Raw genomic sequence first — 19,416 nt, 5'->3', positions numbered from 1 at the left:
CTTCGCGCATCTTATCTTCCGGTGTCCCGAGCTTTAGATGATTGTTTCTAGGGATCCATAGGATGATTATTCTCCTTTTCTCTTGTACATGATTAACAACGTTGTACTTCTTTTCCCTGATATTATTTGATGAGATATTTCCATATGTGATAAAATGCTTAATATGTCCAAAATTTGCAAATAAAACTCTAAAGTTCCTTTGAAATAAGAAAAAAACAAATCATATGCACAAATATTGCATGCATCATATGCATAAACAGGTCTTATTCCGATCCCTTGCCCTGTGGTCTAACTCTGTGTCCTTCATTTTGAAGACAAGCTGACTCACCGGTACTACACTAGAGCCAACATTTCAAGACTGATGGATCAACTAGAACAAGAGAACCTTGAACTGAAAGAGGAAGTGTCCAGATTGACTGCCCTAATGGAGTCATTCAAGGCTGCCCAAAGCCAATCTTCTCCGACACCTTCAACTCCTCCCCAGAGGACGGTTATCTCCGAGATTGTCTCCTCAACTGTGCCCGCTGCCAGTACGCACTTTGTTCTAACAGCCATGCCAACCGGGTTCCCGTGGGGGATGCCTCCCAATTTCATGCCTGAGGGTCTTGTTCCAGCCTTTGCTTCTATGCCGACATCTAGCCCGGTCCTTGTTGTTCCTCCTCCTGTCGTGCATACTTTGCCCAGGGTAGACGACACCATCTATCATTCTGAGCCGTCTGAGGGTCCAGATGTTTATGAGAGATGGATGCTATGAACGATCAGTTTCTTGAGCTTCGCAAGGAATTGAAAACTCTCAGCGGGAAGGATCTTTTCGGCAAGTCTGCTGCCGAACTCTGCTTGGTTTAAATGTGAAGATCCCTGTGAAATTCAAGGTCCCTGACTTTGAAAAGTACAAAGGAAATACTTGTCCTCTCAGCCACCTGGTCATGTATGCCAGGAAGATGTCAACTCAAACCGATAATGACCAACTACTCATCCACTACTTTCAGGACAGTCTGTCCGGTGCCGCTTTGCGTTGGTACATGGGTTTAAACAGCGCGAACATCCGATCCTTCAATGATCTTGGCGAGGCCTTCGTCAAGCAGTACAAGTACAACGTGGATATGGCCCCCGATAGTGATCAATTGAGAGCCATGTCCCAAAAGGATAAAGAAACATTTAAGGAGTATGCCCAGAGGTGGCGAGAGGTGGCAACACAGATCGTGCCTCCGCTAGAAGAGAAAGAGATGACTAAGATCTTTTTGAAGACTTTAAGTTCTTTTTATTATGAGCGGATGATTGCTAGCGCTCCTTCTGACTTCACCGAGATGATAAATATGGGGACGCGTCTAGAAGAAGGGGCCTGTGAAGGACGGTTAACCAGAGAAGAAGGCTCTTCTGCCAAACGTTATGGGGCGTTTGCAAAGAAGAAAGATGGAGAGGCACATGCTGTGACCTCCCATGAGAGACCAAGAAGACCCTCTGTGATGAGGAAGACCGAGCGTTCCGCCAGTAACCAACACCAGGTGGCTCATATAGCACCTGTTTTCAGAGACAATCAACAATATCAGCAACAACAGCTCCGTCCGCAACAGCAGGCCTACCAACCTCGAAACAGTAATCAGACCAATACAAGTTACGAGAGGAAAAGGGTCACCTTCGATCCTATTCGTATGACGTACGCAGAGTTATATCCCTCTTTGATAGAGAGGAAGTTGATTACTCCGAGAGACCCACCGACTATACCTGCTAACCCCCAATGGTGGTATAAGCCCGAGTTACATTGTGTTTACTATTCTGGTGCTCCCGGCCACGACGTGGAGAATTGTTATCCTTTGAAGACCAAGGTTCAGGACCTTATGAGGTGTGGAATTCTGTGTTTTGAGGACGTAGGTCATAATGTGAAGAAGAACCCATTGCCCGAGCATGGGAAATCTGTTAATATGGTCCAGGGGTGCCCTGGCAAATACAAAGTCAAGTATGTCAGTCATATTCGACAATCTCTGGTCTAGATGCATCGTTTGCTATGTGAGTACAGTCATTATGAGCATGACCATGATGGATGCTAAGTCTGCTCTGTTAACCGATTGGGTTGTTTCCAGGTGCGCAAGGATGTTCAGGAAATGCTGGAAGAAGGAGTCACCCGAGCCTGTTATCATCAAGTACAATGGTTGCAAGCAGAAGGCTTCTCCCGCTCTGATCATTAAGCCTGTTGGTCCTATGCCTTACTCTTCTGAAAAAGCAGTTCCCTATCGCTACAACACCGTAGCAGTAGAGAATGGGAAAGAGGTGTCCTTGCCCTCTTCTTCTGTTGTGAATATTGTCGATGTTAGCGGTTTGACCCGTAGTGGCCGTGTGTTTTCAAATCTGCTGAAGCCTCAAATTAATGATGATTTTGTTGAACGCCCGATTGGGAACGCTGTGAATTCTCCGAGTCCGACACTTGCTGTTAAGCCCTCCTTCGTACTGAAAACTCCTACTTCTGTTGGCCCGAGTGGCAATGTGAAAGAAGACTGTGACGAGATGCTGAGACTCATCAAGAAAAGTGAGTACAATGTTGTAGACCAACTTCTACAAACGCCATCCAAAATATATGTGTTATCCTTACTCTTAAATTCAGAACCACACCGAGAGGCTCTGCAGAAGGTGTTGGATGTGGCATATGTGGATCACGATGTCACTTTGGAGCAATTCGATAGCATTGTTGCAAATATTACTGCTTGTAACAACCTGAGCTTTTGTGACTCTGATCTCCCTGAGGAGGGAAAAGACCACAACTTGGCTTTACACATATCTATGAATTGTAGAGACGACGCCATGTCCAATGTACTGGTGGACACTGGGTCATCATTGAACGTATTGCCAAAGTCCACTCTCTCAAAGCTATCATATCAAGGATCTCCCATGAGGCAGAGTGGAGTAGTTGTGAAAGCTTTCGGTGGGTCTCGCAAAATTGTGATTGGGGAAGTTGATCTCCCAATCAAGATCGGACCAAGTGATTTTCAGATTACCTTCCAGGTTATGGACATTCACCCATCGTATAGTTGTCTATTAGGCATACCATGGATTCACGAGGCAGGCACAATGACGTCCACCCTACACCAGAAACTGAAATTTGTGAAGAACAAGAAGCTGGTGGTGGTAGGGGGAGAAAGGGCTCTCCTGGTTAGCCATTTGTCTTCCTTCTCTTATATAGATGCTGAGGTTGAAATTGGAACTCCTTTCCAAGCTTTATCTATTGCTGAGCCTATTGATAAAAGAGCTTCTTCATTTGCTTCCTACAAAGATGCAAAGTTGGCAATTGAGCGTGGTGAAACCACTGGCTTAGGAAAAATGATTGAGTTAGAAGACAACGAGTCCCGGGCTGGCATAGGTTTCTCTTCTGGTACCTTCAACAAGCAAGGGTTATTCAAGAGTGGAGGTTTCATCCACACTGGTCTAGATGAGGAGGCTGCTGCCATTTTAGAAGAAGATACAGAGGATTCTAGAAATTTCATCATCCCTGGAGGGGTCTGCAATAATTGGGTCGCTGTGGATATTCCAACAGTTGTCCATAAGTCAACGTAATGATCACTTTGTCTAAAAACCCTTCTCCCATGCCAAAAGGAGGAGTGATAACATTGTTGGCAACATAAATACAATGATATTTGCATTCAATAAATTCATGTTAAATGTTTGTTTTCCAATTATTTTCCCTTTTCGCTTTTTGCATGAAATTGGTGATCACATAAAACCCTAAAAATTAGAATAAAATCGATCCTTTTCATATGCATAATGATTTACCTTGTTTGAATTCTAAAGCTTTTCATATCCAAAAATCATTATGCAGGTTAATTTCTAAACCCATAGAACATAATGACCCAACACCATCTCCAAATTTTTAATTCCCTGTATTTGAGGCAGAGGAAGATGATGTTGAAGAGATTCCTGATGAGATCACCCGGATACTTGAGCATGAAGAGAAGATTATTCAGCCGCATCTTGAGAATCTGGAAACAGTCAACTTGGGGTCTGAAGATTGTGTGCGAGAGGTAAAGATTGGGGAACTTCTGGAAGAATATGTTAAGAAGGGGTTGATTAAGTTGCTACGAGAATATGTTGACGTCTTTGCCTGGTCATATGAAGACATGCCTGGTCTAGATACTGATATTGCGCAACATTTCCTACCTCTAAAGCCTGAGTGCATGCCTGTAAAGCAAAAGCTCAGAAGAACTCATCTTGATATGGAAGTGAAGATCAAAGAAGAAGTTCAGAAGCAAATTGATGCGGGGTTTCTGGTGACTTCTACATATCCTCAATGGGTGGCCAATATTGTACCCGTGCCTAAGAAAGATGGAAAAGTCCGGATGTGTGTGGACTATAGAGACTTGAATAAAGCTAGTCTGAAAGATGTTTTCCCTCTACCACATATTGATATGTTGGTAGATAATACAGCTAAATTCAAAGTCTTCTCATTTATGGACGGATTTTCCGGATATAATCAGATTAAAATGGCACCCGAGGATATGGAGAAGACAACATTCATCACACCTTGGGGAACATTCTGTTATCGAGTGATGCCCTTCGGTTTGAAGAACGTCGGAGCCACGTATCAAAGAGTTATGACTACCTTGTTACATGATATGATGCACAGGGAGATCGAGGTATGTTGACAGTATGATCACTAAGTCAAGATGGAGGTTGTACTCCCTTTAAAGGTGGAGATCCCGTCAATGAGGGTCTTGATGGAAGCCAAGTTGACTGATGCTGAATGGGTTCAGAGTCGTTATGACCAGCTAAACTTGATTGAAGAGAAGAGATTGACTGCCATGTGCCACGGTCAGTTATATCAGCAGAGAATGAAGAAAGCTTTTGATAAGAAGGTCAAGCCTCGTGTGTTCCAAGAAGGTGACCTTGTGCTCAAGAAAGTCTTGTCTTTCACGCCCGATTCCAGGGGCAAGTGGACTCCAAACTATGAAGGTCCATATGTTGTTAAGAGAGCCTTTTCAGGCGGTGCTTTGATACTTACAACTATGGATGGGGATGATTTCACTCGTCCTGTGAATTCAGATGCAATCAAGAAATACTTCGCCTAAAAAAATAAAAAAATTGAATAGCTCGCTAAGTTGAAAACCCGAAAGGGCGGCTTAGGCAAAAATGAGCGTCTCGGTGGATTGGAAACCCGAAAGGGCGGTCCAGGCAAAAGTTAGAGACACAAAAAATATATAATAATGATATATGTATCTCGCTAGATTGAGTACCTCATCCTGGGGCAATCTAGGCAAAAATTAGGGATTTGGCAAGTAACTGCATCCTGACAAGACCTTTTTCTACAAATGTCGTCCGTCAGAGATCCTTGCTCATTATCAACCAAAGCTTCAAATACATCGGATTCAGAACTGGTGGAGAAATGGTCATTATGTTCAATGTAGCCCTTTTCCAATATATATCACCGATTTCAAATTTATAAAGATCTATGGAGTCTTGCCATTCGCAGACTACCATTCTATCAAATAAATTTGAGCCTTTTATCCAATTATTGGCACTCTTATCTGTTTCTATTCAACAAATGTTTTGCATGTTTTGATTAAGAAAATATCATTGTTTTAAACGATCAAATTTTTTATAATTTGTTTTTAAACAAAGTGAACATTCACAATGACGAAAGGATACTTAGGAGATCCTCAGTGCTCTCTCAAGGGTGGTACGATCCCCAACAGGGTAAGATTTTTGTCCATATTCCTGGCATGACTGTATCTCCTCCCTCCGGAACCTTTTGTGGTTTATCCTACCAAATGGATTGCTTGTTGAGAGTCACCTCTCTTCCCCTCAGCAGAGTAGCAATCTTTCTCCCTCAGCAGCTTGGATCTCTTTGGGCAAGAACGGTATTTGGTGGTTGATCCCGATAAATCCTTTATCTCCTCGGATAGATTCCCCAGCAGAGTTTTTAGTGTGGTGGACCTTGTCTGTGATAACTCTCATCCCCGGTTGGAATGATTGATGATTCATCCCTTATAGAGTTCTTTGCTTCCTGGTATCTCTGATCCCCAGCAGATTGGATACTCTCCGGTGAACTTGGCTTTCTCTCTTGAGATGTAGTACCGGGTGGTTAATTCCTGGACCTGGTTGTGTTAGATATGTTTGTCTGTCAGCATACATCATACATAAACCATGCATATTCATGCATAATTATAACATTCAGATATTCATGTTGCATTCTTTGCCATATATCGTTGTTTGCTGTCTTCTGCTATTTGGTGATATACTTCCCCAAGCAGACGTGTGTGTCTGATCTCTCCATATAGAGTCAGCTCCATAAGCAGAAAGCGTCTATCCTGTCTTCCATATTCCCCACCGGGTTATATCCTCGTGGATGTTGATTGTTTTGTTCCTTCCCAACACATATATTGGGATGGTTTTCCCCATTGAGTTATATCATCACCGGGACAAGTCTTGATTTGGTGTGCCTATCTAGTTTGATCCTAGATCGGTCTCTTGAGACTCTTTTCCTGTTTCCCCATGGTAAATGAATAATTGCTCAATAATTAGTAATTATTATCAACAAAAATCAACTCTTGGTTAACCTTTTAAAACGTGGTTTACTCATGAACAACAACTATTTGATGAGCCACTGGAATAAGAATCCAATCGGGCCAGGTGTGCCAACAATCATATGATATTAAAAAGTGAATAATGATTTTCTGGTAAAAGAATGTGGTCGAAAATAGACCTCAACCGTAATGTGTTTAACTTGGAATCTAAATAGTACATACAACACCATAACACATGATAATCAAATAGTTTCATACAAACAGGTTCAAACAAAAGATGCAGCAATTACGTTAATTTCCAAGCCTTACCGTCGGCAAAACGGTTTCGATGTTGTGCTGAAAGTGATAGAATAGAAACTGTCTTTGTGGTCGTTTCGGAAGATGAAGAAACACCACAATTCGAAATCGTTTCCGGAATCACAAAAATCCTTTTGAAGCTATCAACGGAGGCAAGTCGTAATCGTCGCCGGTGTTGGACCTGCAAGTTTTTCAGCAAATTATAGAAGGTCAGCGATACTTCGGAGGTTATGGTGTAGATCTAAGTTTTTTGGACGCCGACGATGTGAAGCGACGGGACGAAGGGGGTTCGTTGGGCGCGATGTGACCGGCGACTCTCGCCGGTGTCGATTTGGTCGAGGGATGGTGTGAATCGGAGGAGTCGTATCGCGGAAAGAGGCGGAGGGTGACGGCTGACTTGAAATGTTGATTGTTGTGTCGTGACGGCGACGAACAGGGATGGACGCTTTTAGGTTGTGTGATGGTGAAGTTGTTGGTTGTTAGGTTTTGTGGTGGCTGATTTGCATGGTGAGAGAGATGGAGTTGTTGGTGGGGAAGATGAAGAGGAAAAGGGTTGGTTGGAGGAAGTGTTGATGGTGGTGGTATTCACAGGTGGATGTTTGATGTTGACGGAGGATTTGGGTCGTTGAGGGTTTGTGAAGGTGAAGGAGGTTGGGTTTGTGAGGAAAGGCGTGGAGAATGAGTGAATGAGAGCAATGTGAGGAATTCTTTGAGAGAGTTTGTGAGGAATTTGCAGAGTGGATTTTCTGTTTAGGAGAGTGAGGTGGAGCTAAATGAGTGGAGATGTGAGTGAGACGTGTGGCAGACCGTTGGGAGTGGATTGGAGGATTCAATGTAAAAAAAATATATTTTTTATACATTTATTACTTATTTAAGAAATAATATCATAAAAAGGAAATTAATTAATATTTGACTTAAATAAATTTCAACTACTTTAATTAACTAATTAAACCAACGAAATAGTGATCGATTAAAAATAGAAATCGAGTATAATTTTGTTCAGAAAATTAATCCGGTCACACTAAAATTGTCAGGACAAAATATACTTATTAAAAAAAAATACAGTCTTTCCTCAAATTCTGAAATAATTTTGTATCGGTTAAAAGGCTCAGGCGGGTCAAGATATAACTGAAACAGTCATTGCTGATTTTTCCTGTTCTTGAGAAATGATTCAACTGATTGGTCTGTATTTTCAATAAATTCATTCTGACTGATATTTTAGGTGTTATTCATGATGCAATGTATGTCATGCTATGCATATGATGCAAAAATAAAAATGAAATCGATTGTATGAAAAAAAAATATATGCCCGGACAAAATTAGGATATTACAGCTGCCCCTATTTAATTATCTTGAACTAGAAAGTAAGAATGACGACAGTCTTCATACATTCGTGGTGGAAGGTAATTAAATACTAAAAGACCCAAATTTGTCCTTTGAAATGCAATGGAATGGATACAGAAAGAAAATGCAATGGATTCTAACAGCACCAAGGTAATAGGGGTAGAATGTCCGACCAATGCCAACCCTCGAGTCAACATTCAAATCTTGTAAAGGTCGTTTCTGATGTAAAGACAAAACTGTACAAGTTTTCTGGCACCAAAAGGATGACAGTAGGACTTGCTATCACCAAAAGGATGAAAGGTAGACACAATCCAAAGATTTTCATCACCAAAAGGATGATGTCCGTCACCAAAAGGGTGATGGTTATTCTGGTAAAGTTTCCCATTATAGTATCAAGGCTATCACCAAAAGGATGATAGTTGACTCATCAACTTCAAAGATCACCGTCACCAAAAGGATGAAGGTAAGATCCAACAACAATGCTTGTTATCACCAAAAGGATGATAATAAGTCAAATAACTTCAATGATCACCCTCACCAAAAGGATGAAGGTATAATACAAGATAAAACCTGTTACCACCAAAAGGATGATAATAAGTCAAAACGATTACCATCACCAAAAGGATGAAGGTATAATTAAAAACAAAACTTGTTACCACCAAAAAGATGATAATAAGTCACACAACTCAAAGGATCCCCATCACCAAAAAGATGGTAATAAGATCAAAACAAAACCTTATTATCACCAAAAGGATGACAATAAGTCAACAATCACCATCACCAAAAGGATGAAGGTATAATTAAAAGACAAAACTTATTATCGCCAAAAGGACGATAATAAGTCGACAACACAATTGATCACCATCACCAAAAGGATGAAGGTAAGATCAAGACAAAAACTTGTTATCACCAAAAGGATGACAATAAGTCAGCAATCACCATCACCAAAAGGATGAAGGTATAATTAAAAGACACAACTTGTTATCGCCAAAAGGACGATAATAAGTCACACAACACAATTGATCACCATCACCAAAAGGATGAAGGAAAGATCAAGACAAACTTGTTATCACCAAAAGGATGATAATAAGTCAACAATCACCATCACCAAAAGGATGAAGGTATTGTCAAACGACAAAACTTGTTACCACCAAAAGGATGATAATAAGCACACACGCAATTGATCACCATCACCAAAAGGATGAAGGTAGGATCAAGACACAAACTTGTTATCACCAAAAGGATGATAATAAGTCAACAATCACCATCAACAAAAGGATGAAGGTATTGTCAAACGACAAAACTTGTTACCACCAAAAGGATGATAATAAGCACACAACACAATTGATCGCCATCACCAAAAGGATGAAGGTAAGATCAAGACAAAACTTGTTATCACCAAAAGGATGATAATAAGTCAACAATCACCATCACCAAAAGGATGAAGGTGAAGTCAAACGACAAAACTTGTTACCACCAAAAGGATGATAATAAGCACACAACACAATTGATCACCATCACCAAAAGGATGAAGGTAAGACCAATACAAACTTTATTATCACCAAAAGGATGATAATAAGTCGACAATCACCATCACCAAAAGGATGAAGGTAATGTCAAACGACAAAACTTAGTACCACAAAAAGGATGATAATAAGCACACAACGCAATTGATCACCATCACTAAAAGGATGAAGGTAGGATCAAGACAAAACTTGTTACCACCAAAAGGATGATAATAAGTCAATAACCTTAAATATCACTGACACCAAAAGGATGACAGTAAGATCAAACAAACTGAACTTGTTATCACCAAAAGGATGATAATAAGGACAGAACTTCAAAACTTGTTATCACTAAAAGGATGATAATAAGCTGAAACAGACTCACTGATCGCCATCACCAAAAGGATGAGGGTAAGATCAAAACAAAACTCGTTATCACCAAAAGGATGATAATGAGCCCATAACTCAAATGGTCACCGTCACCAAAAGGATGAAGGTAAGACCAATCAACAAAACTTGTTATCACCAAAAGGATGATAATAAGTCAATAGTCACCATCACCAAAAGGATGAAGGTACTACAAACAACAAGACTCGTTATCACCAAAAGGATGATAATGAATCAGCAAACACCATCACCAAAAGGATGAAGGTGAGATCATGACTTTGAAACTTGTTACCACCAAAAGGATGATAACAAGTTATAATAACTTCAAATATTGCTGACACCAAAAGGATGACAGTGGGATTGGACTTTTCCAAATGTCACTATCACCAAAAGGATGATAGCTTAAACCAAACTTTATAATCTCTATCACCAAAAGGATGATATTAGATTGAACTGGACGTCATCACCAAAAGGATGATGATTGAACCAAAATGACAAGGATCCTTATCACCATAAGGATCGCCAACACCAAAAGGATGACGGTAGGCTGTAATAATTGCAGAGGTCGCCATTCACCAAAAGGATGAAGGTTGGACAAAAACTTCAAGGATCTTCGACACCAACAGGATGACAGTAAGATCACAAATGTCAAGGATTTATCATTACCAAAAGGATAACGGTTATTGTAAACAGGACGATGATCAATATTATTCCTCGATGGACTTTCACCAAAAGGATGATAGTGAGAAAAATATTGGAAAAATAAGGCTACTGTCAAAGTTCAGTAAACCTGATTTGCTGGGTAGTGTTGGAACATTGCTGGGTAAGACTTACTTGGGGTATCAACAACCAAAGGTTGCAGAACCGGTATTCTCTGGGGATGTAATTTCCATCAACAAAAGGTTACGGGAAACAACTCATTAAGGAATGCTCAATGTGAAACAAGGTAAGTGTTTGGAGAAACCTTGTTTGATTAAGCTGAGGATAACATCTTATCAACAAAAGGTGGAAGGATGTAACTCAATGGGGAACGCCCGATAATAGGGTAGGAACTCACTTAGAGAAAGTGACAATGACTCAATTGAGGGTTGGCCTGGATGTCTACGACTAAACCTTGGATTTTGATTCGTGTTATGTACATGAATGGTATGTATGCGTTATGTATGAGGTGATGCATGTTTGAATGCAAATGATGCTTGGTTTGTTTTGGGATTGGCCTCCCTTTCATAGGCGATGTGTTTTCTGGAAACCAGTGTTGGTTGTATTTGTTTTTGTGTGGGTGCCAGCAGGTGGACTTTGGGTTTTTTGTAATTGTCGCTGTGGATTGGGTTATTGATGGGTGAAAGGATCTGACTTCCCGACACTCGGTAGTTGATGATGTGATTAACACGCAATAGATGTGGATACTCTTGGTGCCCCAAGTTTGACTTCTTGCTGATATGTTGTGTATTTGTCTTTGAGAAGATCTCAATTTCTTCTTCTGAAATGTCTGGCCAACCTGTAACTGAGCATAGCGACGTGATCAACGCATGATAATTGTGCTTTTGACGTGCCCTAAGGATTCTTGTCAAGGTATGATGTTGTACTGGTATGAATTTTCAACGTTTTGGTTGTGATTTCAAGCAGTTACCAGTGTCTAATGCAATCTGCTTGACTAACTTGAAGATATGAAGGAAATTTTCCCTCTGGCAACTTGTCTTTCCCCTGATTGTAGGGTGTTCAAAGGAATTCTCCTTGAAAGGAAACCTTTAGAAGTGATTATCCCATGACATGGTCTGAGTTTGTTTTTCGATGTCCAAATTTGGCCATGGTCTGCCCCTGATTAGCCTTTGCGGGACTTGCCCTAGAGGGGTTAAGTACTGAAGTGTTTTTCCTCCCTGATCAACCGATGCTTGGAGATTTGTCTTATACTGACTACTTCTTAGGTCAACATAATCAAAAAATGTTCTGCCCCAGATTCACAGGATGATCTTGATTCGTGTCAGCACCAACGATCAAGTGCCTCTTGAATTGCCCCTTGTTGGAATTTCTTTGATGTAAAGTACTGACTGAGAATTAAGAATTGTTATCCACGAAATGGTGATTTTAATGCAACAGTTATGCAAGTTTTGAAAAACAATCATTCATTTGGAGTGTCGTGGTAGTGTGTGGCGAGTGGATCATGAGTCCAAACGCGGTGCTTGATTTAGCTAGCGTGTGAGTGATATAGTGAGAAAAGAATATTAGCAAATCTTTAGGAGTCAGTTTACTCAACCTTGCTATAGTATGCTTTCAGAACAAAAATTACTTCAATTAGGTCTTCTGAAGGTTGTAACGTGGCTTAGTTCATGGTTATTTGAAACAAAAGGATATAAGGCTCAAAGTTTATTTTAACCCACCTCTTCTTCATGATGATCTCCAATCCTATGTTCAGCTAATTCACACACGTTCGTCTTTTGCAGGTGTAAGGATAAAGATGGTGATTCAAGGTCTCTTGGAATGGCAGCCACCTTATTTCGTTTTTTGGATGTCGGTGACCCTTTGATTTTGGTATGGTGGTCACTGAATCTTGTTTTGTTTTGTTGGAGACTTTCATTGTCTCTTTCGATTTTTGCCTTGATCCCTAATTTTGCATGGACCGCTTTGTTTGAAGCTTTAATCCATCGGGATTGCCCCTGTTTTTGCCTAAGTCTCCTTTCAGGGTGTTGGACTTAGCGGGCTCTTCCTTTGACTTTTTTTTTTGGAAATTGTGACTGCCAAGTCATTGGTCAACAAACATAAAGTTTGGATTTGCATGGTTCCTTCGACACTTCAGGATGTGTGTGAAGAATGTCATATGGTTGATCCTTGTATGGGATATTTCATCTTGTAATTCGTATGTGTAGTCAGACTAACTGAACACTACCCTGCCCTAGGTTAAGCGTAAGGGTTTTTTAGATCTGAAAGAAACTCCTACTTCTAGGCTCGAAGTGGTTGACTAGGGATTAATTCCTGATCTCTCCAGTGTTTGGGGATTTGAAACAATGCCCGTACATCATCAGCAAGATTTTATCCGAAAGCATTCAATCAGCAATTATGAGTATTTTGTTTTCGTCATCCTCCTTCCAACATTTACTAACAATAGTGTGATGAAGAAAGTGAGTTGAAAAAGTATGTGTTTGTGATTTGCAAACGTGATAATATGAGTCAATATGAAAGATTGATTCAAAGCATGCATAATCATCCCATTAATAAGACCAAATAAAAATGACAATGTTTAAAGCATACAGTACTTAGACAAACAAGAACAAATTACAAGAATGCAAAATGGTAAAATTGGCATAATGATCGCCTTCATTCAAAGGAGTAGACCTTCATTTCTTGATTGCTTTGCTTGTTCAGCATGGTGAGGAACTTTACATTCGAGCTTCACTCGACTCTGCATGCGCTGGCATGGGATTTGTTGCGACGTTTGGCCTCACTGGCATGAATGTAAGTGCCTTACTAACAATCAGGTCCTGGACCTTGTGCTTGAAAGCCTTACAGTTCTCTATTGTGTTCCTTGGAGCACCCATGTGATACTCGCAGTGAGCATTGGCGTCGTAGCCTGGAGGATATGGTGGAGTTGCAGGTGTTATCTCCTTCAAAACAACCGATCCATCCTTTAGTAGGTAGGGGAGGATCTTGCTATATGATACTGGCAACGAATCGAAATGTCTTTCTGGCCTCCTTGCCCTCTGCTGGTTAGGTGGACGTGGTTGTGGAGCACGTTGCTGTTGATTCTGATGCGGCTGCTGGTAAGCCGACTGTTGATATGGCTGTTGATATTGTTGTTGATGTGGTTGCTGATATGGTGGCTGATACGGTGTCGGGATGACAGCGGCAACCTGATCGTAAGGCATAGGAACATATGGACGTGTCCTATATCCTCCCCCTCCCATTATGGCATTGGCCTGCCCTTCTGGCTTCTTTGGGAGATTAGGATATGGTTTCTTCATCCCACTTCAAGCATTAGCAGCACAAGGTAGCTTTCCCTTCTTGATCTGGCTCTCGATTCGTTCTCCCACGGAGACGACCTCAGCAAAAGTTGGGAAGCTAGATCCTACCATCTTTTCCATGTACTGGGTATGCAGAGTTCCCATAAACATGTCGATAAGCTCCTTATCAAGGAGAGGAGGTTGGACACGAGCTGCTAGCTCTCTCCAACGCTGGGCGTATTCCTTGAATGACTCGTTGTTGCATTGAGTCATGTCTTGCATTGAGTCCTCTCCAGTTGCATGTACCACTCCAAGGATGCCCCACCGAGGCTATCTTGGAAGTAATGAATCAGGAGTTGATCATTACTGATGTGGGCAGCCATTTTCCGACAGTAGGCTCTAAGGTGTGTTCTTGGGAAGCTGATCCCTTTGTACTTGTCAAAGTTCGGGACTTTGAACTTTTGGGGAATCACAAGGCCTGGCACCAGGCACATGGCAACAACATCTAAACCGGGAGTAGTGTGAACCTCCAAGGACTTAAACTTTTCCTCCAAAGCATGGAGTCTATCAACAGTTGGGTCTGGGAGACCTCCAACAGTAGGCTGGACGGGCTGTGGCATGAAGAAAGCGTCTTACGGATCTTCATCACCCATCATGGATCCATGGCGAGCAGACGTAGCAGAATGCTCATGGGGGTTCATGTTGACCATGGGAACAGGAATAGGGATTTGTCCTCCTCTAGGATGATTAGGGTTACCATAAAGGTCAATCACTCCAGGGATGCTAAGTGATGGCGATCCAAATTGGGCAGCAACTTTCCTAGCTTCGGCGCTAGTCTCAACATCTTTCTCCTTCTGGGCCAAGAGTAACATGGTCTCGAGCAAGCGATCCATCTTTTCCTGCATGAAAGGGTCTACACCCTGTTCTCATCGAAACCTGGTTTGCTTCCAGCTGTTCAAGTGTCATCTCGTAATTGCGGCGTGTCTCGTACCGGTGTCGAGTAGTCAGCGTTACTGAACAAAGGGTAGAATATGGTGTGAGTTTTTTGGTTCCTGGAAAATGATATGCAATGCATGAAATTTCGCCATGTTTTTCGCAGAGGAATACAAACTCACAATTATCCACATGTCGAGTACATCAGAATAAAAGGAAGAATCTCGGGTTTCTAAGGTTACTAGAAATTCCCAAAGCTAGGTTCTAAATTTATGTTTTCAAGGAAGGAACTTAGACTCACGGATCAAGTTCAAAACTTCCTCACAATGGTGGGCTAGCCACATCGTGATGGGAGTTCTGAAATGATCTAATCTAAGTGGGATTCTCGTATTGTTCGAACAGGGTGTAGACCCTTCGGTTCAATACTACACAATCACCAATCATGAAAACAAAACTTGGGTTTAAGGCAAGGTCCCTAGAGTCACGGATCGTGTTTAGAACCTCCCCCACTATGATGGGCTAGCCATATTATGATGGAAACACCAAACAGATCTACTCCAGATGGAGTCTTCGTATTGTCCCAATGAGGTGTACACCCCTCGGTTCAATACTACACAACTCCGGGTTCTAAGTTTTTCTCGAAGCTCGGGTATGGAGCTTATCTCACATCATACATCGAGTCCCATGCTATAGTATCAAAATACATTACATACAACACAAGTAACCAGAATAAAATACAGAGAAATAAACATGGAAGAAAAGAACATCTTCCAACAGTCCTAGCAAAATCAGACTAAGTTAGGCTAGACTCTCTCTTGCTTGGAGCAGGGTCCCCAGCAGAGTCGCCAGTCTGTCGCACCTCGAAAAAATGCGATCCCTCGCGATAGGACACGGAAAAATGTTGTTCGAAACAAAGTCGCCACCGAACTTTATTCATTCCAATGAAGGAATAGGAAAATATCGAGAAAACCTTTAGAAATAAGAATAATGGTCGTCGCAACCATATTCGGGTTCGGGAGTCGATTACGCAAGGGGAAGGTATTAGCACCCCTTACGTCCGTTGTACTCAACGGGAACCTCTTAGTCTGATTTTGCTATTTGACTATTAATTGACTGTTTATCTGCTTGCTTCGAGTGATTAGAATTGACGATAGATATGGATGAAGACCTCGGGAGGGAGAAATGGGAGGTTTTTTATTAGTGTGCTCGCGAAGATACAGTAATCTCCTGCCTACGTATCCTTATGGTGCAATAAGGAAATCAGAGCATTCGTAGTTCGGGCTACTACGAATAATTGGTGTGTTTTGTTTTGATGAACGACTGTGTAGGTCGGCGTTCTAACGGCTAAACGCTGGCGTTGTCTACTCTCGGTGGAGGCTCTAGCACTGGTTTGTTGTGCGCATTAGAAAGGATTGACAGTGTTCTTTTGAAAGGGTTTTGGTCACGCGGGGGTGACGAGTTGAATTGATGGGTTAGGGTGTTTTGGTTTGGTTTCGATCGCACGGGGGTGAGAAGTTAGTTTGATTTGTTTTGAGATGTTTTTTAGAGAACGAAGAAAGATTGAGCAATGTGGTGTACACCAATCGTCCAATTCTTTCGAGGAATAATAAGGCGAACGCCTTCTATTCCCTTTTCATTCAAATTATTTTGAAAGTTTGTTTGTGGATATTGAATACGCACGGTAATGAGGCGTACGCCTCCTACTTGCTTATTCAAGGAATAATGAGGCGTGCGCCTACTATTCCCTTATCCAAGTTTATTTAGTGTGTTTTAATCGGAAGTCGATAATTTGTGCAATATGGCGTACGCCAATTATTTAAATAATCGAGAGATGGCGAGGCGAACGCCTCCTATCTCTTATCATCCGAGGTTTAAACTATAAAAGATATGTTTTAGGTGTTTGTATTTGATTTGCGAGAATAGTTTGTATTTGAATTGGTAGGTTTGGATTTGGTATGTTGGGAAAGTCGATGATTTGAGCAATGTGGCGTACGCCAATTATTCAAATAATCAAGGAATGATGAGGCGTACGCCTCCCATTCTCTATTGAAGTTTAAGTTGTTTGTGAAACGGTGTTTGATATAAAAAGTGAATTGAAATTATGTTTTAAATTGATGACGAAGATTCGAGCAATGTGGCGTACGCCAATTATTCGAATAATCGAAAGATAGTGAGGCGTACGCCTCCTATCCTTATATTGTCGGAAATTAAAAAGGTTTAGGAATTGTAGTTGGTTTAGAAGATATGATTTTTATGATTAAGGTTTTAATTTGATGACGAAAATCCGAGCAATATGGCGTATGCCAATTATTCGAATTATCGAAAGATAGTGAGGCGAACGCCTTCTATCCTCTTTTCATCTGAAATATGGAATGACAAGGATTTGGAATTTGTAGAAATGATTTGAAATATTGTGGTTTAATATGATGGTTGAAGTTTAATCGGGTGACAAGAACTCGCGCAATATGGCGTACGCCAATTATTCGAGTAATTGAGAAATAGTGAAGCGTACGCTCCCTATATCTTTTTCATCCCAAGTTTACGTTTAAGAGAGAAAATCCTTTTGAAATTGAATGGTTTGGAAAAATGATTTGAATTTGTGTTTATGAATGAAATGAATTTTATTTAGTGTATTATTTCATCTACTCGATTAATCAATAACCAAGTAGGTTTCATTGTAAGAAAGTCCAAGAGTAAGCTATGTGAGGTTGATGGCGATGCTTTAAAAGCAATCGACTTACAAGGGGTTTATTTTGAAAATGGGCTCGACTTTAAATCGAGAATTGTATGATTTGTGTTTTTTGAAATTGGTTTGTGTTGTTGATGAATTGACATTGAATAAAATCAATAAATATTTAATTAACCAAATTAATTAATTAAAATTTGATTAGATCGATTAATTAACTTAATTAAAAATAATTATCAAAATTAATTATTTAAACCAAATAATCATGTTAATTAAAATTAGTTAATGGTAATTAATCAAACAATATTTAAATTAATTGATCAATAAAAAAAAATGGAAACATGTGATAATGTTAAATTACGAAAATTGGATCGATGTGCTCCAACCGGTTTGTACATAACAACCATGAAATTAGAATGCCGTATGCGAGTTCTAAACGCGGTGAAATCGTTCAATTGGTTTATTGAGAACTTGGTGGCATAACGACATATATTTGTCGAATCCATTAATGTAATCGAATTTTTTACATATCAGGGATGAAATAAAAAATAACACTGCGTACAAAATGTAACAAGGCAAATCCCAACGATGGCTATACGGGTGAACCAAGATTCAGAATATTATATGTTACATAGATGTGTCAAATGAGTGCAGTATTGGCATACTAATACATGCTCAGTGTCAATAGCCAACCATAAATGCCCCTACCACTTAAAAATCACAAACAGATATTCAATATATACTACAACAAAGGGGGAGGTCATGTGATAAAATGGGCTTAACTGATCTAATTCAAATGAATGGAGAACGAATCCAATATCAAAATCGATTATCAGCAAAAATCAACTCTTGGTTAACCTTTTAAAACATGGTTTACTCATGAACAACAGCTATTTGATGAGCCACTGGAATAAGAATCCAATCGGGCCAGGTGTGCCAACAATCATATGATATTAAAAAGTGAATAATGATTTTCTAGTAAAAGAATGTGGTCGAAAATAGACCTCAACCGTAATGTGTTTAACTTGGAATCTAAACAGTACATACAACACCATAACACATGATAATCAAATAGTTTCATACAAACACGTTCGAACAAAAGATGCAGCAATTACGTTAATTTCCAAGCCTTACCGTCGGCAAAACGGTTTCGATGTTGTGCTGAAAGTGATAGAATAAAAACTGTCTTTGTGGTTGTTTCGGAAGATGAAGAAACACCGCAATTCGAAATCGTTTCCAAAATCAAAAAAATCCTTTTGAAGCTATCAACGGAGGTAAGTCGTAATCGTCGCTGGTGTTGGACCTGCAAGTTTTTCAACAAATTATAGAAGGTCAACGATACTTCGGAGGTTATGGTGTAGATCTAAGTTTTTTGGACGTCGACGATGTGAAGCGACGGGACGGAAGGGGTTCGTTGGGCACGATGTGACCGGCGACTCTCGCCGGTGTCGATTTGGTCGAGGGATGGTGTGAATCGGCGGAGTCGTATCACGGAAAGAGGCGGAGGGTGAACGACTGACTTGAAATGTTGATTGTTGTGTCGTAACGGCGACGAACAGGGATGGACGCTTTTAGGTTGTGTGATGGTGAAGTTGTTGGTTGTTAGGTTTTGTGGTGGCTGATTTGCATGGTGAGAGAGATGGAGTTGTTGGTGGGGAAGATGAAGAGGAAAAGGGTTGGTTGGAGGAAGTGTTGACGGTGGTGGTATTCACAGGTGGATGTTTGATGTTGACGGAGGATTTGGGTCGTTGAGGGTTTGTGAAGGTGAAGGAGGTTGGGTTTGTGAGGAGAGGCGTGGAGAATGAGTGAATGAGAGCAAG

General features: G+C 40.7%; 1 long non-coding RNA gene across 1 annotated transcript; it reads right to left on the bottom strand.

Moving 5' to 3' along the window:
• Positions 1-6,640: 6,640 nt before the first annotated feature.
• Positions 6,641-18,969, bottom strand: LOC127128890 (uncharacterized). The gene is made up of 2 exons (XR_007806073.1): positions 18,900-18,969; positions 6,641-6,987 (listed from the first exon to the last, which is right to left on the bottom strand). It is a non-coding gene; the product is annotated as an uncharacterized LOC127128890 (long non-coding RNA).
• Between the last annotated feature and the right edge of the window lie 447 nt (positions 18,970-19,416).

The sequence above is a fragment of the Lathyrus oleraceus genome, chromosome 3, assembly GCF_024323335.1.
Source record: "Lathyrus oleraceus cultivar Zhongwan6 chromosome 3, CAAS_Psat_ZW6_1.0, whole genome shotgun sequence".
NCBI lineage: Eukaryota > Viridiplantae > Streptophyta > Magnoliopsida > Fabales > Fabaceae > Lathyrus > Lathyrus oleraceus.
Note: the sequence above shows the minus strand (reverse complement) of the source record. Positions and strands in the feature narration are given on the sequence as shown.